This window comes from Lepidochelys kempii, unplaced genomic scaffold (genome assembly GCF_965140265.1).
Source record: "Lepidochelys kempii isolate rLepKem1 unplaced genomic scaffold, rLepKem1.hap2 scaffold_95, whole genome shotgun sequence".
NCBI lineage: Eukaryota > Metazoa > Chordata > Testudines > Cheloniidae > Lepidochelys > Lepidochelys kempii.
This window is the reverse complement of record NW_027333649.1, coordinates 10,340-37,522: the sequence shown is the minus strand read 5'-3', so window position 1 is coordinate 37,522 and position 27,183 is coordinate 10,340. Positions and strand designations below refer to the sequence as shown.

At 53.4% G+C, this 27,183-nt stretch overlaps 1 long non-coding RNA gene and 1 other non-coding gene across 2 annotated transcripts; both read left to right on the top strand.

The window, feature by feature from the left end:
* Window positions 1-4,987: 4,987 nt before the first annotated feature.
* TRNAN-GUU (transfer RNA asparagine (anticodon GUU)) lies at window positions 4,988-5,061 on the top strand. Its single transcript has one exon. It is a non-coding gene; the product is annotated as a tRNA-Asn (tRNA).
* A 15,865-nt stretch (window positions 5,062-20,926) lies between these two features.
* Window positions 20,927-26,527, top strand: LOC140904856 (uncharacterized). The gene is made up of 4 exons (XR_012156661.1): window positions 20,927-21,047; window positions 21,799-21,902; window positions 24,266-24,347; window positions 26,186-26,527. It is a non-coding gene; the product is annotated as an uncharacterized lncRNA (long non-coding RNA).
* The last annotated feature ends 656 nt before the right edge of the window (window positions 26,528-27,183 follow it).

The window sequence follows — 27,183 nt, the reverse complement described above, 5'->3', positions numbered from 1 at the left end:
TGCGTATCTGAACGAGGAGAACGGGGTCAGCAGCTCACGGTGCTACATGGAAAGACGGTGGATCTGTAGTAAACCTGAGGTGTATGTGATGGGAAAAGAGACTGCACTGGAAGGGGGCTCGAAATGAGACTCCTAGAAATGACACTGATCCAACTCACACCTACTTGAACGAGCCAAGTCCCCATTCGTCAGCCTGGCCAGGATCTCAAAATCAGGCAGTGGGGCCCTCAAGCAATAAGTGTGTCTCATTTAAACTATGGATTCTTCATATGTGCCTTCTGCTTTTGAACCTTTAAACTCAGGGTCCCTGAGTTTGTCAAGCTTTTCTCTGCAGCTGAGAGGGAGTGATCTCATGAGAAGGAGTCTCAGCCACACGCTGGGGAAATGAGAGAAGGGAAGGCCTTGTTCGTTTAGACTCCAGAACAGCATTTCTCAAATGCAGCCACCAGCTGATTGTTTTGCAGCCACAAGAGCCTCCAAAGTGCCCCAACAATCGCTGAGATGTTAGGTATTAAAGGTGCCTTCTAAATGCCATAAATCCTAATGTGCGCTCCCTTTTACATAGTACCATGCCGGCAGAGCTGAGCTACATCGGTGTGGTTTTCTTTGAAGTTGCAAAGTGTATTCTTTGGCTAAGAACATAAGAAGGGCCAGACTGGGTCAGAGCAAAGGTCCATCCAGCCCAGTATCCTGTCTGCCGACAGCGGCCAACGCTAGGTGCCCCAGAGGGAGTGAACCTAACAGGCAATGATCAAGTGATCTCTCTCCTGCCATCCATCTTCACCCTCTGACAAACAGAGGCTAGGGACACCATTCCTTACCCATCCTGGCTAATAGCCATTCATGGACTTAACTTCCATGAGTTTATCCAGTTCTCTTTTAAACCCTGTTATAGTCCTAGCCTTCACAACCCCCTCAGGCAAGGAGTTCCACAGGTTGGCTGTGCGCTGTGTAAAGAAGAACTTCCTTTTATTTGTTTTAAACCTGGTGCCCATTAATTTCATTTGGTGGCCCCTAGTTCTTGTGTTATGGGAACAAGTAAATAGCTTTTCCTTAGTCACTTTCTCCTCACCACTCATGATTTTATAGACCTCTAAGCACTGTATTCACATCTCATGTTACTGTAGCTCTGTAAGTGGCTATGGGCCATCTCACTGCGTGCTGTTTGGGTAGGTTGCGATTGTTCATGGGGGCGGGGGAGGTGAAAGAGTTAAAAATGTGACTTGATATCAGAAAATATTTCAAATAATCTAGTGCCAGAACATGACCTTGAATGTGACAGCAGTTCGGTCCTCTGGGACCTTCTGCGAAGAAAAACAAAACATAGAAAGAAAAAGGAACACTTCAGCACCAGGGGGAAAGGCAGTTTCCTGTGTTTCTGAAGCCACCCGATTCTGTTTCTGAGCAAGTTGCAGTGTGCGAGAGAAATTCATCAAATTGAAACGTATGTCGTGCAACGTCCCTACAGCACTCGTGCAAGGGAAGTTGAACCAAATTACCACGGTGAGTTTCAGAGGCGCAAGCTGTTAAATGATGCAAAAACCAAGCTGAAAAGACAACAGCAACGGCTCAGATTTTGTTGTTACTATTATCACCTTTGACCGAAAAAGCAAAAGAACAACAAAAAAGACAAGACTGTGCAAAGCACTGGTTTGTTCTGTGTTTAGGTCCAGTAAAGATAGGACACAACTGTACCTTATATTTATTATTGAGTCTGCAAAAAATCCCTATGTAAATATGCACATGTAATTTATTTGTTTGTTTTTCCTACAGTTAGTTAAGTATTGTCAGAGCCGCATGCTGAGGCTGCCAAAAATTTGTGAGAACCCCGGTTCTAGAAAGTGTGAGGATTTGGTTTTCTATGTAACCATTACTTTCCAGTATTTATTCACTCTCGCTTGCATCTCTGTTCTTTGATGATAAACTCATTCCTGTTTTCTGTATATCTAAGTGCTGGGTTCTCAATAGAGTGGTTGGCCTGAATTGAATCTTACAAGCTGCTGTGGACCGCGCCTGAGGGAAGAGAGTCACAGTTCTGCGTGTGCTCAGCGGAACGGGCTGAGCACTCCCAAGGGACACTCAGAGGCTTTGGGGGTGTTGATCACTAACCTGTACACAGAGAGCGAGGCCTGCAGGGGGCTGGAAGGTCAGGCCTGCGCTGCCAGGGGTGGTGGTTTGAGAGAGCTGACCCATGGCAGGACTGGACAAGGCTCCCCCAAAGGTGCCTCGTTTGCCTGCTATGAATCGCTCAAACGGGCACACGTCCCCGGCTCATTCCACCCCTGCACCCCCCAGGTACAGCCCGCACAAGGCATTCTGCCAGAGGCGAGGAGAACACTTGAGCTTCTGCCCTTCCGTCCCATTCCTGCTGCTTGCCCGGAGCTAGGCTGCCTGCGATGGGTTTTCAGTGTTTGCTACTTTCAGGGGGTTTAGCATGTGAGTGGCTGCGGGAGGGGAAAAGAGAGTCGGAAAGTTGTATCCCGAGGGTTTAGGGAAGCATCAACCTCCACCGTCCCATGAAAGCCGTGGCAAATCAAGTATGTGAGGCGGTGCAGGGCGGTAGTTCACATTCCACCGCGTATGTCAGCCTGCAATGCAAGGAGGGGGGTGCACCAGATGTCTCTCTTTTCCTTGCTCGCCTGGACCCAACCCCAGTGATGATAGGGGGGATATCTGGTTGGCTGTACCGGGCCTGCTACCCAGCAGTGTCTTGAGCCCACTCCCGGTGAAAATTCTCACCCTTCGTCTCACAAATAGGGTGCAGGCCGTATCAGGCCATACTGGGGTTGGCATTAGCTCCGCTCACCCCAGGGCCCTGGGCAGCAGACGGTTCAGATTCTCAGTTGGTTTTAAGAGCCATGGCAGGAGAGGGGAGGTAGGAGCCCCTTAAAACTATATTGGACACAGACAGGCTCTTGGGAAGTTTGATTTGTCCCATGGCCCCGTCCCCACTCTGCCCCTTCCCCCAAGGCCTCACCCTCGCGCCCCCTGTTCCTGCGCCCAGGGAGTCAGCACCCACAGCAGGTGTGTAAGACTAAGTGACGCACGTGTGTGTGACAGAGAGAGAGAGAGAGAGAGAGAGAGAGAGAGAGAGAGAGAGGGGTTAGATAATTTCTGTATTGATAAACGCAAGAGTTCAAAATGAGTCGGGCCTCAAAACCGTGAGACCCACTTAAAAATCATGAGACTTAAAATACTAAATGCAGAGTTTTTTATTTCCTGGTTTGCGAGCCTTTGGCGGTCATGGTTTCTAGCATGCTCTGCAAGGGTTAAAGACTTTGTTTTGTCTGCCCTCCCTAAGAAAACCATGAGAACTGAGATTCTGGCCTGCTCACAGGACTCTAGGAGCTGGGGTTTTAAGAAAAACACCACATATCATGAGCCATAAAAGGGGAGAATGGGCAGTAAGTTACAGCTGGTTTAGAGAAAGTGCAACTCCCTAGAAGTCAGAAGGAAGCAGACGAGGAACTGTGTGTTGGAGGTGTATCTGAGTCCCGCGGCCTCCTGGTGTAATGTGGATTATACTCTGCTTCTGCCTCCCAGCTCTGGGTCACCTAACCTGGAGGGGAGGGAAGCCCAACCCCAATGGAACAGGGTCGAGCAAGAGAAGTTTTGTGATGGTTGGGTGGGTGCAAGACAGGAAATCCCTTTGCAAAGGATTCCTTTGCTCCTCTCCTCTCCGTGCACGTCTCCTGTGCTCCTTTCCTTTGTGGTTAACTCTCCCCTTCAGGCAGAGGTGAGAACTTTTAATAGAAGTCAGGGTATTTTTGTTCTACTACACAGACTCCATGCTGATGAGGGGGAAAGTGTTGCCTCGTAGATGTGCCCCCGGAGGTGTTTAGTTTTCTCAGATTACTGGCTGGGGGCTTGAGCTGGTTCTGTTTTGAGTTGTTAAGGGGAACCCCTGGAAACTAAACCGCGCCCTTGTTGCTGCCGACACCACCTGGAAGAGGGGTTACGTAACTAAAGCCCAAATCCTTCGCCCAGAGCAAAATTTTCCCTCAAAAAAAGTTGGACACATATTAACCTCTTGTTAAATGTAGCAGGGAACCCCCCTCCCCACATTTCTCCCCAAGTCCAGCTGCAGCCTCAGCCCACCCCCGTTGCACACACTGCTGTGCCCCCTGCCTGGCTCCTTTGTGCCCCCGGAGACCCATCGGGGGATCCGCACAGTGCCGGGCAAGCTGCACCGGCCAGGGCTCAGCTCAGCGGGGTCAGCGCCCAGAGATCCTCACTGGTCACAGTCTTTCCTGATCTTGAGGTGGGGGTACTCTTGTGGGGGCAGCTCCATGGCCCAGCCAGTGTGGAACCAGGAAGAGTAGTGTCGTCCCCAGGGGGAGCCAGCAGGGCCGGGGCAGAGAAGGGTGTACAGTTCCGGGGCAGGGCGGCAGGGGGGCCCAGGCCCAGGTGAGTTCAGTTTTGACAGCTGGAGGTGGTGGTGCAGGGTACGGGGAGACTGAGGCACATGTGCCGGGCTGGGCTACCTACACTCAGAGCCCTGGGTATACACAGAGAGACTCAGCCTAAGCAATTACTTGGGGCCCCCAGCAGCTCAAGGGGGGGGCCCTAGTCCCTTTTTTTATTATAAGAACTTGTCTGTTTTAGTATTGGGGGAGGGGGCAAAAGGCAACTTGGGGGGAGGGAGAGGAAGGGATGGGGTGGGTCAGAGCCCCTCCGCAAGCTGGGGAGAGAAGGAGACAGACAGACAGACACACACCCCTCCCAGCGCCTGTCTTCCCATTTCCACATTGTAAGGTGGGGGGGAGGAGCGAGGGGGTGGGGCCTCAGGGGAAAGGGTGGTGCAGGGGGCGGGGCCCAAGGTTCGGGCACCAGTGGTTCCCCCCCCCCCAACACACACACTTTTAAGTACTTCCACTGCCCCGGAAAACCGAGTGTGGGGGGGACTGGGCTGCCGCCCCTCCCCAGCCGGGCTCTCCCCAGCAGCTGGCTATGGCCGCTTGCTCCCTGCCTGGGGCCTGGCTGCCCAGTCTCTGTGGCACAATCGGTTAGTGCATTCGGCTGTTAACCGAAAGGTTGGTGGTTCGAGCCCACCCAGGGACGCGGACCTGCTTTGGTGGGGTAGGGATAGCCATAAGCCCGGGAGGCAGCGACACAAGAGCGGGGAGTGCTGCGGGATCCTGACCGGCTGGAGCCTCTGCTCTTCGCCCGCTCCCTGGGGACAGACAGCTGGGTGCGTTTCCCTTCGGTGTTGCTGATCTGCCCAGCAGAGCGGGGCTGCAGCCGTGGGACCCTCTCCCCGAGCCTGGCGGCTCCCAGCGGGGCAGCCCGTCCCCTCGCTGCTCCCTCTGCCTGCCCGCCGGGGTCGCTCTGAGCCCGCTCCCCAGGGGGGCTCTGGCTCCAGGGGACATGAGCCTGGGCGAGCTGCGAGCCGGGCTCCGACTGCCCGCGGAGCGATCAGGGGCTGGGGGTCTCTGCCAGCAGGTGAGGAGGGGCTGGTGTTGTGCATGGAACGGGGAGGGGGTGAGCAGGGAGGTGCCGGGTTGGGGGGGAGGAGAAGAGCTGGGTGGGTGCATCGATCACACTGGGGAACCCGGGGTCTATTGGGGAGGGGGCTGTGCGCTGACCAGATGGCGGAGGGAGGGGGCGGGCGGGGTCTATTGGGGAGGGGGCTGTGCGCTGACCAGATGGAAGGAGGGTTAAGGGGGGCAAAATAGGCGGGTAACCTGCAGGAGCTGAAGTTGCCTCCCGAGACAAGAACTCCGCTGCTGGGCAGCAAATCACGAGCGCGGATTGTTTTGGGGTTGAAGGGAAAGTGGTTTTTCCTTGTCGTGAGGGAAGACGTCTCTGTTGGTCCCCAGGACAGACTTTGTTTCTTTGTCTTTTAACTGATGGGCCAAAGTGTCCTAACACACCCTCTGAACTGCCGTCCCGGCAGCGTCGTGTGTCTCAGCCCGCCATGTGGGGGGTCTGGGTCTGACCCTCACTTGGAGTCCCAAGCGAGCCCTGGGGACGAGGCGCTGAAGGACGGGATCTAAGTGGAGGGCAGCTAAAGAGATTTTATTCTAGCAAAGCGCCAGCTCTCTGCCTGAAGCACCGATCTCCTGCCTGCTCTGAAATCCACCCACTGACTTGGAGCCTTGACAGTTTGTGTGCCTCGGGGGGGGGGGCCCACAGAGCCATTTGGACAAGGGATTTCTGAGATCCCCTCCTCCCCCAAACAAAGCCCCCAACCTGACCTGCTTTCCTTACAGCCAGGGCTGAGATCACTGCACCAGGATTTTAAATGCATCCGATGCAGTGAGCTGTAGCTCCTGAAAGCTTATGCTCAGATAAATGTGTTTGTCTCTAAGGTGCCACAAGTCCTCCTGTTCTTTTTTTAGATGGCTGAAAGTTCTCCCAGCAGAGTGCAGGGCATCCCCCAGCCCTTTCGGGGAGATCAAATGACCACGTTATGAACCACTTTGATTCTAGGTTGGCCGGCTGCTCAGCCGGTGTGAGACTCACACGCCAAGCAGATCACACTGTGCCTGTGCAGGGAGAGAGGGGAAGGAGCTTGAAAGCCAGTTATGACACCAGGGGGAATGGTCCAGCCATTGAACCGCAGCGGGCACCATGAATTCACGCAGGACAGGTCTATCCATGGCTATGAGCCAAGATGGGCAGGGATGGTGTCCCTAGCCTCTGCCAGACACTGGGAATGGGCAAGAGGGGATGGATCACTTGATGATTCCCTGTTCTATTCATTCCCTCTGGGGCACCTGGCCCTGGCCACTGTCGGAAGACAGGACACTGGGCTGGATGGACCTTTGGGCTGACGCAGTGTGGGAGGTCGTATGCTCTTAGGAGTTCAAATCCAAGCCTTGGTAGGAAATCTGTATCTTAAAAAAAGGAGGCATCTTGCTCTAATCTGTCTCTCTCCAAGGGTTTTTATTATTATTATAATTTATTTTGGGGAAACTTAATCCAAATACAGCAGAATACTCAGAAGGTGCTAACCCTGTCTTTGAAATGACAATGAATTCCACATGCAAATGCTTGCTGGGAGCGGAGGGTGAGAAGGACGGAAGAGTGGCTGGGAATAGGGGCAGAGAGGGGTTGAGGTTGGGGGCTAGGTGGGGTGGGGCACTGAGAAGGGAGGAGTGGGGGAGAGGGATGGGGACTGGGGGAGAATAGGAGCAGAGGTGTGTGGGTCGTGATCTGGCACCTCCCAGCCCATATATGGCTGACACCCCCATGGGATCTGGGAGCTGGAAGGCCTTGGCCTGTCCTTGAGGAGTCTGAGCCTGTTTCCCTAAAACTTCCCATGTGTGCCTGTCCCTTGTGCGAGTGGCAGGATCTGGGGGAGGAGGGAGGGCCCTGGCCAACTCTGTAGTTCTGACCCCACCCTCTGTGCCCTCCATCCTCATGTGAACATGGTTCTGGGGGGCCATTGCTTTTGAGGGAGGGTCCTGTGCCTCCTCCCTCCCAAAGATCCTCGACCCCCTCATGTGAGCTGGGCTCTGTGGGTCTCTGCCCCTCTGTGGGTGTCTGAGCACCTCTTCCTGCACCCCCTGTGAGCCAGTATGTGGGGAAGCCCTACCACTGTGGGTGTGGAGCGGAGAACAGGCATACTGGGAGCATGCACCAAGAACACACCGCTGACACCAGGGTGAGGAGCTGAGTCCGGGCACGCTTGATGCATATCCCAGGCTCTCCAGCAGTGGGGATGAGAATATCCATGGCCATGAATGGAGCAGTTCCAGAATATCGAGATCAGCAAATCTCAGCCACCTAAAAGCCAGGAAATACAGGTACGTGCCCAGGTAGCCGTAACTCCGCCCTCTGAGTGATGTCCCAACAGGTCCATCATACGCTCACACTCGGCCTTTTCACTGTCATGGGCAGGAGCTGCCTCCGCTTGCCCAGGGCTCAAACACTAAGCACAATCCCTGCACAATACTGCACATGTGAAATGTACCAACCACTTCCCACTCACTCACTGGATACCATCTAACCGTAGACTTTCCCTTACCCACCATTCAACCCACAGCCTGCTCTGGCATCCCACCTCACTGCTGCCAATCCCCATGGCAAGACCCCCCCAGTGCCTTGCTACTGAGACAACATACACAAGTTTGCAACAAAATGAGGCAGACTGGATCCTCAAGGTACAAGGCTTCCTGCGCTTTGATGGGGTGGGGGCAACCCCTGGTTTCCTCGTAGCCCAGTCACAGCTCGGACACTCCTCAAACTAACGCCTATCACCTCTCTCAACCTGCCCCACCCTTCAGTACAGCTACAGGTCCCACAGTGAGTGCAGCCGCTGTACATGCCGATAATCCCAGTGCCCATTGCCTGCTCCAGGGAGCAGAGTTGAGGTTGCCTGGGCATGGACAGTAACTCTGTAATTCCCAGGTTTCTGATGCTTGAGTTTTGCCGATGCCCACGTCCTGGAAGGGAAGGACTGTCCCTGCCTGGCAAGCCGGACCTCTGCCTGCATGAAGTCTCTGCTGTTTAACTGATTTCAGATTCCTGCCCCTGGTTGGAGCTGAATTCACACTGCTGCTGGGTGGCGGGGGGGGGACAGTCTCTCGGAGCCCCACAAGTCTTGTCCATCCCAGCGGCCTTTCAACCCTCTGGCTCTCTGTCTGTGCATGCTCAGTGTAGTCCAGGGGTTCTCAAACTGGGGGTCGTGAGGTTATTATGTGGGGTTCACGAGCTGTCAGCCTCCACCTCCAAACCCCGCTTCATCTCCAGCCATTAAAACAGTGTTAAATATATTAAAGTGTGTTTTAATGTATAACGGCGGGGGAGGGGGGTTGCACTCAGAGGCTTGCTGTGTGGAAGGGGTCACCAGGACAAAAGTTGGAGAACCACTGGATAATCCATTTGGTTCTTGGGCTGGAGGCACAACCCGAAAAGGAGACGCACGCGCTTTTGCTTCTCGTGTTCTCCGTTTTGCTCCGGCTGGTGGGGCTGCAGGGGTAGCTGCTGCCCCTGTCCCAGGCTGGCTAGGGGGAAGGGAGGGACAAGGACCCTGGGCTGGAAGCACTGGGAATGAATTCTCAGCCAATCAGATTGTGGGGCGTGACACCAGGAGCATGGGAGAGGGTATGAAGCCAGAGAACTGGGTGGGGAATGGAGGGGCAACAGCTCCGGAGCCCATTGGGGTGGCATTGGGACAGGGGTGCTTGGGAGAGACACCACTGGTCACAATCCTGTAAGTGGGGAGTGGATGAACACGAGTGAATGTCACCATGTGCCTGAGGGATCCCAGCAGGCCAGGGCCAAGGACTGAAGTGAGATCCCTCCATCTGGTCCCTCCAGGGCGTGGTGAGGGGATATAAGGGGGGAATCCTGATACGGGGACCCCACAACCGGTTCTAAACAATAGAGGCAATGTCGTGACTGACAGGTCTGGGAGGAACTGTCCGAGCTCCCCTTAGAGAGAAGCTTGCCACGTTCAGACAATCTGCATGGGGCCAGGAGGTGACCAGCCCTGCAAACCAGCTGCTGAGCCACCCCAGAGGGGCCTGATCCCAACCCAGCGCTCGCCTGGAGCCCAGATGGATCCAGCAGCTTCTCCCTCTGCCAGGGCACCGCAGCCCACAGGGCATCTTCATGGCAGGATGGGCCTGGCACAGCCCCAGGTACCGCACTTCTCTGCCCAGGACGGGGACGGGGACGGGGAGAGGCTAAACACGGACCCTGCAGGGCTGAGCGGCAGCAGGTGCAGCTGGCTGGTCCCTGTGCGGATCCCCCCATTGGGATCTGCTGCAGTTGCTCTTTGGGGGGCAGGGAAGGGGCCCTATGGCCAGGCAGGGGGCGCAGCTGTGTGTGCAATGGGTGCAGGGGCTGGAGTTGGGGGGGAGGTTGTGGGAACTGGGGTGGGAGGGATGGGGGATTTCAGAGCAGCTGTAACGAGTTGACTGAAATGGTTCCATTGACTTTTTTTTTTTTTTTTTTTTTTAGGAAAAATTGGGTGTTTGATTAAGGGCAAGTTTTTGTGGAAAGTGTCGGCTTTAATAGAAAACATTCACGGTCTTCTTGGAAAATTCAAAAACCAAAAATTGTTCTGTTTTCAATCATTCGGAACTAATTTTTTCTGAAGATTTTGGTGTGGTTGGCCATTTTTGTCGGAAGTTTTTCTTGTTCTAGCCCTCCTGGCTGGGGAGAAAAGCTTGAAAAGGTGACCCCTAAAGGCTCCACCACCAGGAGATCAAGAACAGAACCCAAAATTGTTTTCAAAATCTCCTCTTGTTTAAGCCAATCTGATGGTTTTGGGGGCTCTGACTTGTGATTTTTGGTCACTGGGGGTTGGCCACATGGGCTAGAACCAGCTTGGCCAGGATCCAGATGTTAACCCCAGTGTAGAGGGCCCTGGCAGTGGCCCATACCCATCAGCTGTGGGGGACAGGAGAGAGATTTGATGTGTTCCCTGAAGTTCAAATTAGCAAGAGAAGTGGCCGGGGAGACACATTATAAACTGGGGGATCAGTGACATTCAGGGTGAGGCAACATTGAAAATACTCAGTGGTTTTACAGTCGCTTTGCTCTGACGCTCTCAGCCCTGGTGGAGCAGAGCCCCCGGCCCTTCCCTGAACACACCCACAGATACCCCTGCTATGGGGGTGCAGAGCTAGGAGCGGGGCAGGGGGACCCCTGGGCACCAACTCCTCACCGCACTCTCCTCTCCCTGTTCTCTCTCTCTCTCCAGATCCAGCCAGCCGGAGCGGGGTGGAAGCTCCTCCCACCCCACAGGGACCCCTTGCTGCAGTTGTCGTGAGTAAGTGTTGGGGAGTGAACCCCTCTCCCAGGCCGGGATCTCGGTGTCTGGGGTGGGGGGATTTCCTGGGGGGTGTCTCTGTTCTATGCTCTCACAGCCCCGCTTTCCTCTCTCTGTTAAATCTCCTGAGGTGGGATCCACCTTCCACCCCTCCTCTGACCTGCCTGTGTCCCTCTCCTCTCTCTGCCAGGCCCCTGCCTTCGCTTGGAGCTCTCGCCGGGGAGGGGCTGCTGCTGCTGACTCTGCTCTGAGCTCTGCCTGAAGCTGGGGGAGATGCACTCGGCTCCTGGAGGGGTCAGGAACCGAAGGTAGAGCAAGCATCTCGCAGGGGTTGCCTGGGAACTAGTTCATGGTTTGAGGTTGTCTAGCTTGGCATTTGTCCAACTGGGAGTCCTGACCCAAAAGGGGGTTGCAAAGCTATGGTGCGGGGAGGGGGGGGGGTCAAGAGATCACAAAAATATTCTCAGGGGAGGGGGGCAGGAGGGGAAGAGGGCTACAACAGCTGCCCCTCTCCAGCTGCCCAGCTCTGAGGTCAGTGCCCCGCCCGTAGCAGCCCAGAAGTAAAGGTGGCAATACCGTGCGTATGTTTCTATGAGTCCGTACAGTAACTTGCTATGACTGTTTGGGGGTCGGGGGTTGTCATAGCCTGAAATACTTTCAAAGTGGGGCCAGCAAAACCAAAAGTTTGAGAAGCCCGGGTCTAGCTTATTCTGATACCTGTTGCTCCCAGCCTTCCCCCAGCTGGTTTTATAGAGCTGGTGAGGCTCTTCTTCCCCATCTAGTGTCTGATAAAAAAGTGATCCAGGCGACTCCAGACCCATTCATCGAAGCCTAGCTGAGTAGTAGGCAAGGGGCTGTAGAACACGCTGTGAGGGAAGGATGATGAAATTCATGGAGGTAAATGGCAAGGGGGATGTAACCAAAGGTAGCTGGGGCCAGACTAACCCGAGTTCCGTCTTTGAGACGAGAACTGATTGTTTAGACAAGGGAAATGCAGCAGATCTAATATACTTGGACTTCAGTAAAGCATTTGATATGGTACCACATGGGAAATAATTAGCTAAATTAAGGAAGGTGGGGATCAGCACAAGAATTGTAAGGTGGGTGAGGAACCGACTGAAGGGGAGAAGGCTGAAAGATGAATTATGGGACCAGAGGGAGGTTCCTAATGGAGTTCTTCAAGGATCGGTTTTGGGATCCATCTTCATTAATCTCTTTACTAATGGTGTTAACACGAAAAGTAGGAGAGTGATAACAAAACTTACTTAAACTTACTTAAAACTTAATAAAAAGCTGGGAAATGTGGTCAGTACAGAGGAGGGTTGGAATCTTACACAGGAAGATCTGGATGACCTTGTAGACTGGAGTAACAGAAAAAGATGAAATTTAATAGTACCGGGTGCAAGATCCTGCACTTAGGGTCTAATCATAAGAATTTCTGTTGTATGCTGGGGGCTCATCAGCTGGAGGAGACAGAGGAAGGGTGAGACCTTCATGAGTTGGTCGATTACAGGATGATGGAGCCACCAATGTGATGTGACCCATGAAGAAAGCAAATGTGACTCTAGGATGTATCAGCTGAGGCCTTTCCAGTAGAGATAGAGAAGCATTAATGACATTGTATATGGCACTGGGGGGCCCTCATCTGGAATGGAGGGTCTGTCCTATGAGAGGAGAAAGGGAGAGCTGGGCTGGTTTAGTCTAGCAAAAGGAAGGCTGAGAGGGGATCTGATGGCTCTCCATAAATACATCGGGGGGTAGACACCAGGGAGGGTGAAGAGCTGTTCTACATAAAGGACAATGTAGGCACAAGAACAAATGAGGATCAAGTGGCCAAGAAGAAGTTTAGGCTGGAGATTAGAAGGTTTCTAACCATCCAAGGAGGGTGGTTCTGGATCAGCTTCCAAAAGGAGTTGTGGAACAAACAACTTTATTAGTTTTAAGATAGTTTTGGACACATTTGAGTGTGATTTGCATGACAGGGTTGCTTGTGATGGTGGGGGTTGGACTGGCCAACTCTGGGGTCTTTTCTGGCATATGTCTTATAGTCCCAAGTCTCATGCTTCAGGGCTTCAGCTGGTCACCTGCAGGGGTCAGGAAGGGACTTCTCTCCCCCCGCGCCCCATGTATTCTGGGTTGGGGGCGGTGTTTGTTGTTTGTTTCCATCCTCTGAAGCATCAGAGTTAGCCCTGGCTGGAGGTGGGACACTGGATGGGGTGGGCCAGTTCTCTGGAGTGGAACCAAGCTTTCGTTCTCTCAGGAGCTTGGGTGGCTGGGTCTAATGCTGGGTCACATGCTCAGGGTCTCAGTTATTGCCATATGTGGGGTTGGGAAGGAATTTTCCTCCAAATCAGATTGGCAGGGAGCTAGGGGGTGTTTAGCCTTCCTCTGCAGTGTGGGGGGCAAATCCTTTGCTGGGACCAACTGGGTATCTCTCCCTTAATCAGTTCTGTTAGAGGCACCTGCTTTCCAGTTCCAGAGGTCACTGATCAGCCCCAGCAGACAACTCCCAGACAGGGGGCACTGGGAAGTTCATTTTCAAGAGGATTTCATGGCTCATGATGAACTGGGCATGCAGATCCCTTAGGTAGCTCTGAAAATCGCTGCCTGGGGAATGGAGATACCTGGCTAGTGGGGCAGAAAAAAAACAAACAAACCCAAACCCCACACCTCCCCCACTTTTTTGATGGCTTAAAATATTGAGTAAAATACTTCCCCTGTGGCCTGTGCAGTGCAAGAAATTTGAAAAGCATTTATGAGACTTTAGGACGGGTGCAATTTCTATAAAATTGGCATAATGGCTGTGATGGAGCCTCACAGATGAACTCCATCTCCATAGAGATCACTCCAAGTGAGTGTCAAAGGAACCCGCTTACCGCCCCACTGTGTATCCTGTATCTGCCACAGAAGGAGTGACGAGAATCAAGAGTTGTCCGGGGTAACCTAGGGCCATAACCGCAGGGGGGTGAGGTGGGATTGAGGAGTATTGACAAATCTCTGGTGGAGGGAGCCAAGGCCTGGGATAGCCGGGAGCTGCAGGTTGGGCTTGAGGGGCAATGAGGTGTTTGTCTACACTGAGACAGCTCATAGCCTGACATGGTTGTCCAATTTGGTTCCTTGTTCAATCTTTTTGCCTTCATCCGTCTGCCTGCATGGGCAGCACAAACTTCCCTGCACTCGGCCCTTTAACCCAGCCATGGGGCTTTCTGCTTGGATTGTAGATTTCAACCATGCTTCGTGCCTTGCTGTGAACATCACATTGCAGCTGCCATTGGGAGATGCTGTTAGGGGTCACTACAGAGCAGCAGATGGCCAAAGAGCCAGTCCCCTGCTCCCGACAGAGCCCCAGGATGACCCCAAGAGCAGCGATGTGGGGGAGATGGAAGAGGAAGAGATGGGAGAACAAGAGGACGAGGAGATGGACGTGGATTAGAACATCGCTCTGAATCTGATCTGTATAGTGCTGGATGTGCATATGGACCATAGGATGTGCCCCTATAGGAGGGGCACTGTTTACAGACCTAAACCTCTCAGGGATTTTTTAAAATATATTTTATTATTACGTTCTCCTTTGCACTTACAAGCTTTGAGCAGATTTGGGGATTAATGAATGTTCCGTTTACAGTGATGTCACTGTGTCGAAAGCTCTGGGATTCGGACACGATACGGGTACAGTAGGGTAAGGTGCATCAAATCTCTTCAATCCAGACAGCGTGATCCGAGAGCAGACGAACGACCGGCAGGCTTTGTGCTGACCTGGTGTGAGTCAGAGCAGCCTTGAGGCTGCTGTAACATTCTGCTCCCCATAGGCCCAGGAGCAGAGCACGTGCCGAGCCTTCACAACAGCCAGGGAGATGCCTTGTGCAGGGGAATTTTCAAGGGCTGTTTACACCCATTTTAAATCCCCTTTGCCTCCCAGAGTTACTTAATGGGGCAGAATGTGACTGACTTCAGATTTTTCACAAATTGGCTGTTTTCTGCAGAAAGTTCTTTTTGTTGTTTTTTTTACCACCACCCCCAATGTCTGAAAAACAAAATATTTGCACTAAACCAAAAACATTTCAATCTGTAGAGCCTGCTGGGATGCTGCAAGGGAGCTGTGGTCCAGGTGTCTCATGTCCCCATTCTGCTCTGGGGGGGGACTGTCCTTATTCTGGTTGGCTGGACTACATCTACCATGATGCACCATAGTCAGAGACACCCACGATACAGCTGGCTCCCCTCACCTTGAGGAGAGACTGTGGTGCACTGTGGGAGATGCAGTCAGATCAAGAAACCACCAAGCCTCCTGAGAAAAATGCACCATGTTATATGTTGTTTCATGTCATGAAATATTTCAGTTCAATGTAATCCTACCAGGGTACCATGTGGCCTCATGGCAGCATTACATTGAACTGAAATATTTTGGTTTTCAACTTTTTGCCTAAAAGTGTAACTTTCTGTAGAAAATTTCAGTGAAAATTATTCCCCCCCCCACATTTTCATCAGTTTGCCATGGTGGGGGGACCCACTTTTTCCAACCAGCACTGCCCGTGCCATCTGCTTACCCAGCTGAACCCTAGAGGGAGGGTGTTACAATAGCTGGAATGGGGGTGCAACAGTGGGCATATCTCTGTAAACACTCCTGACTGTGCAAAGCTGTTTGAATGGTGGATTCTTGTTCTTGAAACACTGGAGATGAGAGCTGGTCGAAATGTTTCAATGGTTTTTTCAATAAAAAGCTTTTTTTTCCAACAGTGAGATTTTTCATGCACAGTTGTCGACCTTTTTGTTTGTTTGCCAAAAATAAATATTTTAATACTTTTTGATCATTTCCAAAACGCAGAGCAAAAATCCTGGTTTGCTGAAAAAGTGGATTTTGGCAAACAAAATAAATAACTGTTTTGGATTAAACATTCGAACAAAAATGAAGAAAAGTGGGTTTGTTTCAAACACATTGAAATGAAAACAACTTTGCCACTGTGCATGAAAATGGCTTTTTGTATTTTGACCAGCTCTCCTAGAGGCCACACTGTTAACAGTCTTCGTTGTTTTAAAAGATATATCCTAGCAGGGGCATTAAAACCTGGGATAGGGATCTGAATGCACTGTGATTTGTACGTCTGTGCAGTATTGCTACATATCAGACGTTTCTATTCTTCTGATAATTTATGACACTGGAAAGCAAGGGATTGTGTTGTAGAAAACCCAGGGTTTTGAACCAGATGCTTTTAAGACGAATGTATTTCTTTATTTTGAGGTGTAAAAATACACTTTTATTTGTTCTGTCACCTTATTTATTCGGCTCTGTCCTTTGCCCACCTGTCTCTCCACCATCTGCTTGGGCTTTGACGCTTAATTCAAACAATTACACTCCCCTCTCCTTTCTCTGTAGCACAGTTCCTAGTCCAGTCCCCTTGCTCCCTGCTGGAAACGAGCGAGGGACAAGCGCTGGTAACCAGAACAGCCTGGGTGCAGTTAAATAGACCAAAGAGGATACAAACCCAACTACAACCCCGATGACGTGGGACCCTGTTTATTGCCATCTTGGCTCCTCCTCGCTGAAGTTCAGGATTACTATCGCTCTCCCCTCGGGCACAACCATCCCGCGTCTGACTCGGTCCGGCCAGCCCGGGGTCTTCTGCCTCCGGGAGAGGCCAGTCCCAGCTGCTTGGAGGGAAGGGACCGGGAACCTGGCAGCAGACAGCTGGGGGGGTCGGGGGGGCTTCTCCCGGAGAAAGCCAGGGGGGGCGCCCCGCTGTGAGAGCTGATCCCCAGCAGCAGGGACAAGTCTGAGAACCAGGCATGTCATTTTGGACTGTCCGAGCCAGCCAGCGGGCGGGGCGCTGGGTTCCGGACACGCCGGAGGACCCTCCCCCTCGAGCCTTTGCTGAGGGCGGAAGCGGGTCAGCAAGTGAAGTCACGGGTCAAAATGTTCAAATGTTTTATGGCAGGACTGGGCGGGGCGGGGGCGGAGTCAGCGCGAGGTTTAAAGCGCAGCCCGGGGGGGGGGGGGCGGTCGCAGAGGCTGGGGAGGCTCCGGACGGTGACGGTCGCTGCTGAGCCAGTGAGAAACATGCCACGCACGCCGGGCTCGTGGGGGGAGCGCCGGTACATGGGGGGGCAGGGGCTGGAACCCCCCGTCTCTCCGGGCTGGGGGGGTGTCCCGGAGTCCCTGGGCGATGCTCTGGAACTGCTCCCCATGAAGCCAGGCAGGACTCTGGGGAAGTTTCCCCCTGTCTGGGCTCCGGGGCGGGGGGGGGGGGGAGGCGGCGCGCCCCCCCCATCTGGGCTCTGGGGGGAGGCCTGTGAGGATGTGAGGCAGCAGGGAGGGGGGATTGTTGACCTGGGAATGTGCCCTGGGGATGGGAGACCTGAGAGCCTGGCACCTGAGCCAGGAGGGGAAGGGGGAGGTGACACCTCTGCCCGGGAATGTGGACAGAGGCTGCAGGAGGGAGCCGGCTGGGGGGGTTTAGTTCAGTTTGGAGCTGGGTGGAGGAACACAGGGAACCCCAGGGCTGGGGTCCAAGCTCCCTGCTCCCCCAGAAGGACTTGACGGAGGGGTCCTGGGGGTACCCACAAGCTCTGTTTTGGACTGTGTTCCTGTTGTCTAATAAACCTTCTGTTTTACTGGCTGGCTGAGAGTCTCAGTGAATCCCAGGAAGAGGGGTGCAGGGCCTGGACTCCCCCACACTCTGTGACAGGGCGCGCCCCCCCCGTCCCCTCCCACTGTCCAGGCTCGGGGGGGGGAGGTGCCTCCTCTCCCTTCCCTTCTTCTCCTCTCTGGGCTGGTGAGGGGGCTCTCTTTTGTCCCCCTTCCTTCTCCTCTGGGGGCAGGGCCTCTCTTAGGTGTCTGGTGGCTCTCCCCACGCCTCGGTCGGCTCGCTGGGGATGGGGCACCTGTGTGCAGCATGGAGCTACCTGGGCCCTTCCCCTCCCATGGCCCCAAGCCAGTGCGGGGGGGGGCATCAGCGCACTGTTGCTCCCTGTACCCCCAACCTTGGGGGCCCCAGGCCGGGCTTCCCACGGGCATCCTCCCCTTCCCTGCGTTCCCAATGAAAAAGGGGGAAAGAAAGGGCCACTCACACAATTTCCCCGCCCCTCCTCCCCCCCGTGGGGGAAGTTTTGGACATGAAGTTTTAATGGTTCTGTCACCCACTGAGTGGGCACTTGGCCTTAGAAAATTACTGAAGTGTGAATCGATAAGTTGATTAAAATTGATTATTTAAATTGAGGCGTTGGACTTGGTGATTTAATTGCCTTGATTTTACTCATTCCATCCTGGTTCTCTCCCCCCCACCCGCCAACTCCCCACTCCTGTTAGGATTCTCGACTTGCTCTCGATTGCGGGAAGTATGTGTGGGGAGGGAGGGTTTTTCCCTCCTGTCAACCCCAGCTGGGTGCCTGTCACGCGTGGGTGGTGCCTGGCGGGTGGGGTCCTCAGCAGATCAGGTCTCTGAAGCCCTGGGGGATGGAGGGGCCATGGCGTTTAAGGGGGTTCAATCATCATGGCACAGCCTCTGGCTGGGGGTTGGGCTGCTGGGCAGGGAACGAGAAACCACAAATCGCGCCCCTCCCCCCCCCGCCCCACTGACCTGTCCTGCTGGGTCCGTCTCGACTTTCAGATCGGCTGGAGAGTCCAGAGCAGGGTGTGGGGGGAAGCAGGGCCAGGACCCCCACCCCAGCTCGGCTTCGCTGCTGCTGAATCAGACCCAGTCACAGAGAGGAGCCGACCCCAGCCCAGCGCCTCCAGCAGCGTGTGCAGCCCGAGCGTCACTGAGAGAGACGATGGGGCCAGCATCTGGACCTGCTGGGAGCGAAGAGCCACTGCAGGAGTGGTCTGTTGAGGGCAATGGAGACCTGGAGACTGGAGGAGAGCCAGGTAATGGGGTGTCGCTGCCTGGGAACAGGCTGGAGAGAGACACTGAGGCTTCCCCACATGGGGCCAGGCTCTCAGTGGCAGCAGCCAGTGCCCAGCAATGCCCCGTCTGTGGGTAGCAGGGACTGGATCACCCCCAGGGGCTCTCAGGGCACCGATCCCTGGCTCACAGCTGCTGTCTGGCGCACACAGCGGAGGTCGTGGGGCTGTGCAGGGCCCTCCTGGGCTGGGTGTGTCAGACCCCTTGTGACAGCCCTGGCCCATCTCTGCCTGGTTCGTTCTCCCCCCTTCTGCTGTGTCTGGCCAGTGTGAGGCCCCAGTGTGCGGGGACAGGGGCACTCGGCAGTGTGGGCCCAGCCAGCGCTCGGCAGGGGGCAGAATGGGGGTGGGGATGGTGGGGGGGCAGTTGGAGCAACTGCCACCAGGACATGCGGGTCCTTATCTCTGTGCCCCTGAGCTCACCAGGCCTCCTGGCAGCCTGGCTGGGAGTGCCCAGGGGAGGGCACTGGGCTGAGGGGAAGGAGGGGCTGTTCAGCATCTGAGGGAAGGAGCAATCAACAGAAAGGTGCATGTTCGAGTCCAGTGGCTCTCAGCCTTTCCAGAGGACTGTCCCCCTGTCAGGAGGCTGATTTGTCTTGCACTCTCCTAAGTTTCATCTCACTTAAAAACAACTTGCTTCCAAAATGGGACATAAAAATACAAACATGTCACAGCCACTATTCCTGAAAAATTGCTGACTCTCTCTGATTGTTGCGTATTTAATTATGAAATAGATCAATTGGACTATCAACGCTGTACCTTTCCGTGTGTAGTCTATCGAGCAGTATAAACGAGTCATTGTCTGTAGGAAATTTTAGCTTGTACTGACTTAGTGCTTTTTATGTAGCCTGTTGTAACACGAGGCAAATCTCCTGATGAGTTGATGTGCCCCGTGGAAGACCTCTGCTTACCCCCAGGGGTACACGAACCGGTGGGTGAGAACCACTGTTCTAAGGAAGCTCCAGCCCTGGTGCCGTCAGGGAGACGTGTCCTCGCGGCCCTGCCTGACGGGTCTTTCTGTTTCAGACCCTCGTCGTAACTGCAGGAAATGTAACTACAAGAAACGTACAGTTGTGCTCCCAGTCGCCCTCGCAACCATGTTCTTAGTTCTCATCATTCTCCTGGCAGGTGAGTTCTCACCGTTCCCTTCCCTTCCCCCTCTCTGCACATCCCATTCCCCCTGGAGCCACCACAGTCAGTCTCTCCTCCTGGCCTGTCTGGCTTCTGCCCCTGGGACAGAGGATTCCTGGGGGGTGTTCCTCCAAGACCCTCCTCCTGCTCCCTCCCAGACCCCTGCACCTGGGCACTCTCTGTGTCAGGACTGACATTAGCTCCCCGCAGCCCATCTCTGAGCACTCTGGGTCCAAGTCACTGTTGCCGGGCCCCAGGCACGGTCACTGATACCCGTGCAGAGTGGGGGTGATTGACGGTGCAGGGCAGGAATGAGCTGGGCCCTCTGCCTGCAGCGTGTCGCCCTGAGGTGCCAGCCTGGCCTTCCTGCATCCCCGGGTCGTGCCCAGTGCTGGGCAGGTGCTGGCGTGTCACTGAAAGGAGCCGTGGAACGCAGTACGGACACCTCCCTTAACGCAGCGTGAAACCCACATATTGGTGACCTCGGCAGGGCAGGGTCTCGTCGCGCTATTGACGTCCCCGCCTGCACAGACAGCGTGTGCGAGCGCAGATGGCAGCTGCTTATGGTGACCGTGAACCTGGCTGGCTGTGCTGGACAGGCCGGGCAGCGGGCGTTCGGTCTCCTGAAGGGAAGGGAGTTTGTTCCCGTACTCATCTCAACCTGCCTCTCCAGGGAAGCAAAGCGCAGAGCAGGGGGAGGGGGCAGCAGTCCAGGCTAGCAGAACTCCTTGGGGTACTAGACCTGGCAAATCATGTTGCAGTTAATCTCCTACCCATTAATTATTGCCCCCCTGCTGGCCCCCTGGTAACCGTCCCCTCCCTCTGCAGCTCTCTGCCCACCCCGTGTTGTAACACGGAGCTTGGGCCCAGCTCTCTGTCCTGGGCTTCATGGCATGAGCGGTTTGTCAGCTGCATTCCTGTTGAATGTGAACCCAAGAGAGTGAGAGCAGAGTCAGATAACCCCCCTCTGGGGCTGGATTCCCAGTGTCCTCCTGGCTCCCTCACGGTCTTTCAGTACCCACCCTGGTTCGAGGTGTCTCAGAAGCCTGGGGCGCAGGGGCTGATCTCCCCCTGTTCTCCTCGTTGGCGGGTCTCGCTCACACCTCGTGTCACTGTCTCATTCTCAGTGTGGAGACCTCAGCTTCCGTCAGCTGAACCGGGGCCCGTTGCTGGATCGGATACCGAGGGAAATGCTACTATTTCTCTGAGGCCGAAAGGAACTGGACCTGCAGCCTGACCCACTGCTCTGCGCTCAGCGCCTCCCTGGCTGAGATCAACAGTGAGCAGGAAATGGTGAGAGATGCTCGAATTGCTACGTTCTGGTCTTGGCTCAGCAGCTGCTGCAGGAGAACCTGGGCTCGAGGAGCAGCTCTGAGTAAATGAGCTTCCAGCTGCTGAATGCCAGGCCTGGCTGTCTGTCCCAGGGCACCTCTAGTGTCCGTGTCTGACTGCAGGGATCACTCACTGTCAGCCCTCTCAAAAGGAGACCGCCCCTCTCTCGGGCTAGGCTGGCTTGAGTGTCTTCTGGGTGGCATGGGGCCAAAGGGGTACTGAGATCCCAGATTGACTTGAAGAGCCAGTGCTCTTGGGTAGCCAGATGAGGATGGGGGGGCGGGAGGGGCTCCTCTTAGCCCTGGCCCCTTCTAGCTGAGGATTTGGTGGCTCTACTCTCATCCCTGGCCTTTCCCAGCATCCCTTATTGAGCTCAGCTGGGCTCTTTCCTTCCCCTTCCCCTGTGATGGGGAGGGGAGCTCAGCTGTTCTGTAAGGCAAGGCTTTGACACAGAATGTGGCCTTCTGTAGAGAGGTGCTGGGGCAGCTTAGACTCAGCAGCACCCAAGAGGTGCTCCAGCCCTGGGCGGATTGGTGTGAGGGGGAGCTGGGTTTGGGATAAGAAAGTTAATACTGAATTACCCAGAGCTGGGCAAGAGGGAGGTGAAAATCCCCAGCTGTTCCCTGAAAACAGAGCCCGTCAGTGTATCCCTGTGAATCTCTGGTGCACATAGCCTGTGCTCTGACCCCACCTCTCCCTCTGCTGTTTTTAGGCTTTCCTGCTGTGCTATAAAGGTAGATTTGACCACTGGATTGGCCTCCGGAGGGACCCTAGGCAGCTCTCGAAATGGGCCAATGGCACCAAATTCAACAACCTGTAAGTCCTCTGTGAATTCCTTGGGCTTTGGGTCCCTGGCGTCTGAGATAGCGAGTTCAAGCCGACGCACCAGTCAGTGCTATGTACTCTGTGTATTAGTGATGGGTGGAAGCAAGTGCTGTCTGCTGGGAGACTGGCTAAAGCTTTCAGATCTGTCTGGCTTTAGTGGGGCCATCTGCTTTAAAGATGCCTGATAGTCACAAACGCTGAGTGCCTGGGCTGCCATGAGAAGTGGGGTACAGTAGAGATGGCCCAGACGACATCCCAAGAGGGATTTCAGTGGGATGTGGGTGGGATCAAATAACCAAACCCCAGTTGATCCGATAGCAGGGTTTGACCCTGGACCATCAGTGCTGAAAGAACGGCAGAGTAGGTCACGCTGGCGGGGGAGTGGCACTACATGTCCAGGAAAGCATAGAGTAAATTAGAGTAAAAATCTTAAACAAATGCAACTGTATCCTAGGATCTCTCAGAATAGAAATTCCACACTTGAAGAATAGGAATCTAGCAGCAGGAATATACTACTGACCAGGATGGGGACTGTGAAATTTACGGAGATTAGAGAGGCTACAAAAGCAGAAAACCCAATAATAATGGGGGTTTTCAACTATCCCCATATTGTCTGGGAACATGTCCCCTCTGGATGGGATGCAGAGAAGTGATTTTTAGACACCATCAATGACGGCTTGTTGGAGCAGCTAATCCTGGCACCTACAAGGGAAGGGGCCATTCTTGATTTAGACCTAAGCGGAGCACAGGGTCCGGTCCAAGTGGGGAATGTAGCTGAACTGCTCGGTAATAGTGACCATAATGTAATTAAACGTTTAACAGCTCACTTCATCGGATACATTCAGTGGAAAATAACAGTGAGTAAATTTATATACACACACAACATGAAAAAATGAGTGTTTAACACGCATACTGTAAGGAGAGTGATCACTTAAGATGACAGGTTTCAGAGTAACAGCCGTGTTAGTCTGTATTCGCAAAAAGAAAAGGAGTACTTGTGGCACCTTAGAGACAAACCAATTTATTAGAGCATAAGCTTTCGTGAGCTACAGCTCACTTCCTCAGATGCATATTGTGGAAACTGCCAGCTGTAGCTCACGAAAGCTTATGCTCTAATAAATTGGTTAGTCTCTAAGGTGCCACAAGTACTCCTTTTCTTTTCACTTAAGATGAGCTATTACCAGCAGGGGAGTGGGGTGGGGGAAGAGAGAGAAAACCTTTTGAAGTGATAATTAAGGTGGGCCATTTCCAGCACATTTCCAGGAGTTTACAAGAGCATCTGAGGAGCAGTGGTGGTGGTGGGGGCGTGGGGGGGAGAAATAGTTTTAAACACCCATTTTTTCATGTTCTGTGTATATATAAATTTACTCACTGTTATTTTCCACTGAATGCATCCGATGAAGTGAGCTGTAGCTCACGAAAGCTTATGCTCAACTAAATTGGTTAGTCTCTCAGGTGCCACAAGTCCTCCTTTTCTCCTTGCGAATACAGACTAACACGGCTGCGACTCTGAAACCTGTCACAATTAAATGAATAGGCAGCAGGTCTGACACAAACAAAAGGAAAAAGAAAAGGAGTACTTGTGGCACCTTAGAGACTAACCAATTTATTTGAGGATGAGCTTTCGTGAGCTACAGCTCACTTCATCGGATGCATACTGTGGAAACTGCAGAAGACATTATATACACACAGAGACCATGAAACAATACCTCCTCCCACTCCACTCTCCTGCTGGTAATAGCTTATCTAAAGTGATCATCAAGTTGGGCCATTTCCAGCACAAATCCAGGTTTTCTCACCCTCCACCCCTCCACACACAAACTCACTCTCCTGCTGGTAATAGCTCATCCAAGGTGACCACTCTCCTCACAATGTGCATGATAATCAAGGTGGGCCAATTCCAGCACAAATCCAGGTTTTCTCACACCCCGCCCCCCAACCCCATACACACACAAACTCACTCTCCTGCTGGCAATAGCTCATCCAAACTGACCGCTCTCCTTACAATGTGCATGATAATCAAGGTGGGTCATTTCCAGCATAAACCCAAGTTTAACCAGAACGTCGGGGGGGGGGGGGGAGGGGAGAAAAAAACAAGGGGAAATAGGCTACCTTGCATAATGACTTAGCCACTCCCAGTCTCTATTGAAACCTAAATTAATAGTATCCAATTTGCAAATGAATTCCAATTCAGCAGTTTCTCGCTGGAGTCTGGATTTGAAGTTTTTTTGTTGTAAGATAGCGACCTTCATGTCTGTGATTGCGTGACCAGAGAGATTGAAGTGTTCTCCGACTGGTTTATGAATGTTATAATTCTTGACATCTGATTTGTGTCCATTTATTCTTTTATGTAGAGATTGTCCAGTTTGACCAATGCACATGGCAGAGGGGCATTGCTGGCACATGATGGCATAGATCACATTGGTGGATGTACAGGTGAACTAGCCTCTGATAGTGTGGCTGATGTTATTAGGAAGTATTTCTTCACACAACACACAGTCAACCTGTGGAGCTTGTTACCAGGGGATGTCGTGAAGGCCAATAGTATAACTCTGTTCAAACAAGAAGTAGATAAGTTCACAGAGGATAGCTCGACCAGTTCCTATCAGCCAGGATGGTCAGGGATGCAACCCCATGTTCAGAGTGTCCATAAACATCTGACTGCCAGAAGCCTGGTGTGAATGGGATGGATCACTCGATACTGACCCTGTTCTGTTCATTCCCTCGGAAGCACCTACCGCTGGCCAGTATCGGAGGACAGGACACTGGGCTAGATGGGCCATTGGTCTGACCCATGTGGCCAGTCTTAGGTACTTACAGCTGAATGGCATTTTTAAAAGAGCCCTTTGCGGTTGATGGGAAGCTGGAAAATGTGCCCAGAGGAGGCTTAGAAAACAAGTCAGTTGATGACCTGTTTGATCCCAGTCAGATATTTTCACATATTCCAGCAAGGATGCCCTGATGTTGGCAGCAGTCTGTCTTTGTGATTGCATCATGAGTCCATCTGTTAGCCGGCCTGTTTGGGGTCTGTCCACACCGCAGCTGGCACCATGCCATTGCAGAGAAACTAAATGAATTCTTTGCAGCAGTCTTCACGGCTGAGCATGTGAGGGAGATTCCCAAAGCTGAGCCGTCCTTTTTAGGTGACAAATCTGAGGAACTGTCCCAGATGGAGGTGTCATTAGAGGAGGTTTTGGAACAAATTGAGAAACTAAACAGTAACAAGTCACCAGTCCCAGGAACTCAAATGTGAAATTGCAGGACTACTCACTGTAGTCTGTAACCTATCATTTAAATCCGCTTCTGTACCCGATGACTGGAGGATAGCTAATGTGACGCCAATTTACCAGAACTGGGTAAACAGGCATCTCAGTGGGGTGTTAACCCTGAAATCTGCCACCCTGTGGGCGCCCACACCAGCAGAAGGCTCTGGGTTAATCACTGCCATCCCCTCAGAGCTCGTCTGGGGTGATGCCGGTGGGGGAGCCACCCACAGCCATCTGCTCAGGTGGCTGTGAGCTGGGTTCTCCCTTCTCTGGGACAGATCTCACCCCGAGCCAGAGGCTGGTGGCCTGAGGGCAGGGAGATCCCGGCCTGCCCAAAGAATAGTGCTGGGCCTTCTCCTAGCCGAGCACATGTCTACTGTGAGTAGCCAGGATGGGACCATGGGGAAGGATTTGCCTGTGGACCTGGATCCCACCCTGTTCCCAGGTGGGAAGCTCTGGCCTCCAGCTCTGACGGGAAGCTCTGTGTGAGTGGCTGGGGTCACACCATGGCCACTGGGTTTGTGCTGCTGGCATTTCACCCCAGCTACCCCCTGCAATACAGCCTGTCCTGACAGGCCTCTGGCCTGAGAGCTGATGTAAACTATCCAGGGAGCCCTGGACCCAGCTCTTCTGTGCAGCATTACTCCTGCTCCTCGCCACGCTGAGAGTCACCTGGAACCTGCGCCCAGGGCAGTTTGGGTGGGTTAGGCCTGCAGGGGCCCATCCAGACCCAGCTGGGTGTGTGTGGGGGGGAGAGTAGGAACTGGGTTAATACCCACCCGGCATAAATGCTCCATGGAGGTCAGTTGATCTTAGAACCTTTCCTGGCCTTGCTGCCCCACTGCCCCCTTTCTAGCTGGGGCCTGTGGCAGGTGCAGGAAGGAGAATCGTGAGGGGCTGTGAGTGCAGCAGCTCCCTGCACTGTGCGAGAGCGTCTCTCCCTGCCTGTGACTGATGGGAAATGTCCAACTCCTACCTGACACCAGCTCCCTGGCTTCTGTCTTGCAGGTTTCCGATCGGAGGAGGAGGAGACTGTGCATATCTGAACGATGTGAATGGGGTCAGCAGCTGGCGATGCAGCAGTGAGAGACCCTGGATCTGCACCAAACCCGATGCATTTACACAGGCACAGGAGGCTGCCGTGGTAGGGGGCTTGTAAGGAGAGTACTGTGGAATTAGTCCCGGAAAAGCCGGACTGATCTCTTGACAAGATCACATCTGAGCAATTCCGGAATATCAGGGAATGCTCTGCGCATCACTGGGCAGAGCACTGTGGACTTAGGTGAAAACCAGATATGCTATTTGCACATCTTGTCCCCCCACCCGTGCCATCTCTTTTTCCGCCAGTGGAACGGCTCAAATCCAGCCTTTCTAACCTACCTCAACTGGACCTGGAACTCTGCCTAACTGAGCCAAGGCACCAGCCTCAGCTTTCGCTGCCCTGACATTCCCCCACAGAAGCTTTTTACTCTAGAAAATTATGTATGGAATCTTTGAAAAATATTCATCATTCCCATTCGGTGGTCTGGCATAGAGCTATGGGGGGATGTTCTACATTCCCGCGCCACTGCCCCCCCCCCGCCCCCCTGCCCAGGAACTTTTTAACAAAGTTTTTTTTATGGGTCAGTTTTTGGGGTCTTTTGAAAACCCAATTGATTTTGAAGTTTGCAGGTTTACACCACCAGTTGCTTTTCTTTGTTGTTGCGAGATATTGCTTTGGATAAAAGCATGAATGTTTTAAACTGGTTTTAATTTTCCATTTTTAGTTTTAAGAGCGCTGCACCCACCAAGGGAGTAGACCCCCTGTTACACTCCTCGTGGGACACCTAGGGCCTGGAACGGAGGAGCAAGAGGAGAAATGTCTGTTCTCTCCCTTCCTGGAGCCCAGTGGGTTTGAAAAGGGCAGGGAGGGGGTAGGTGTGACACGGACAGACCAGGTGCCAGGTCATGCCAAAGTCCCCATGTCTGCTATAGATGCTTCTGTTACCTTTTGAAACTTTGTAGCT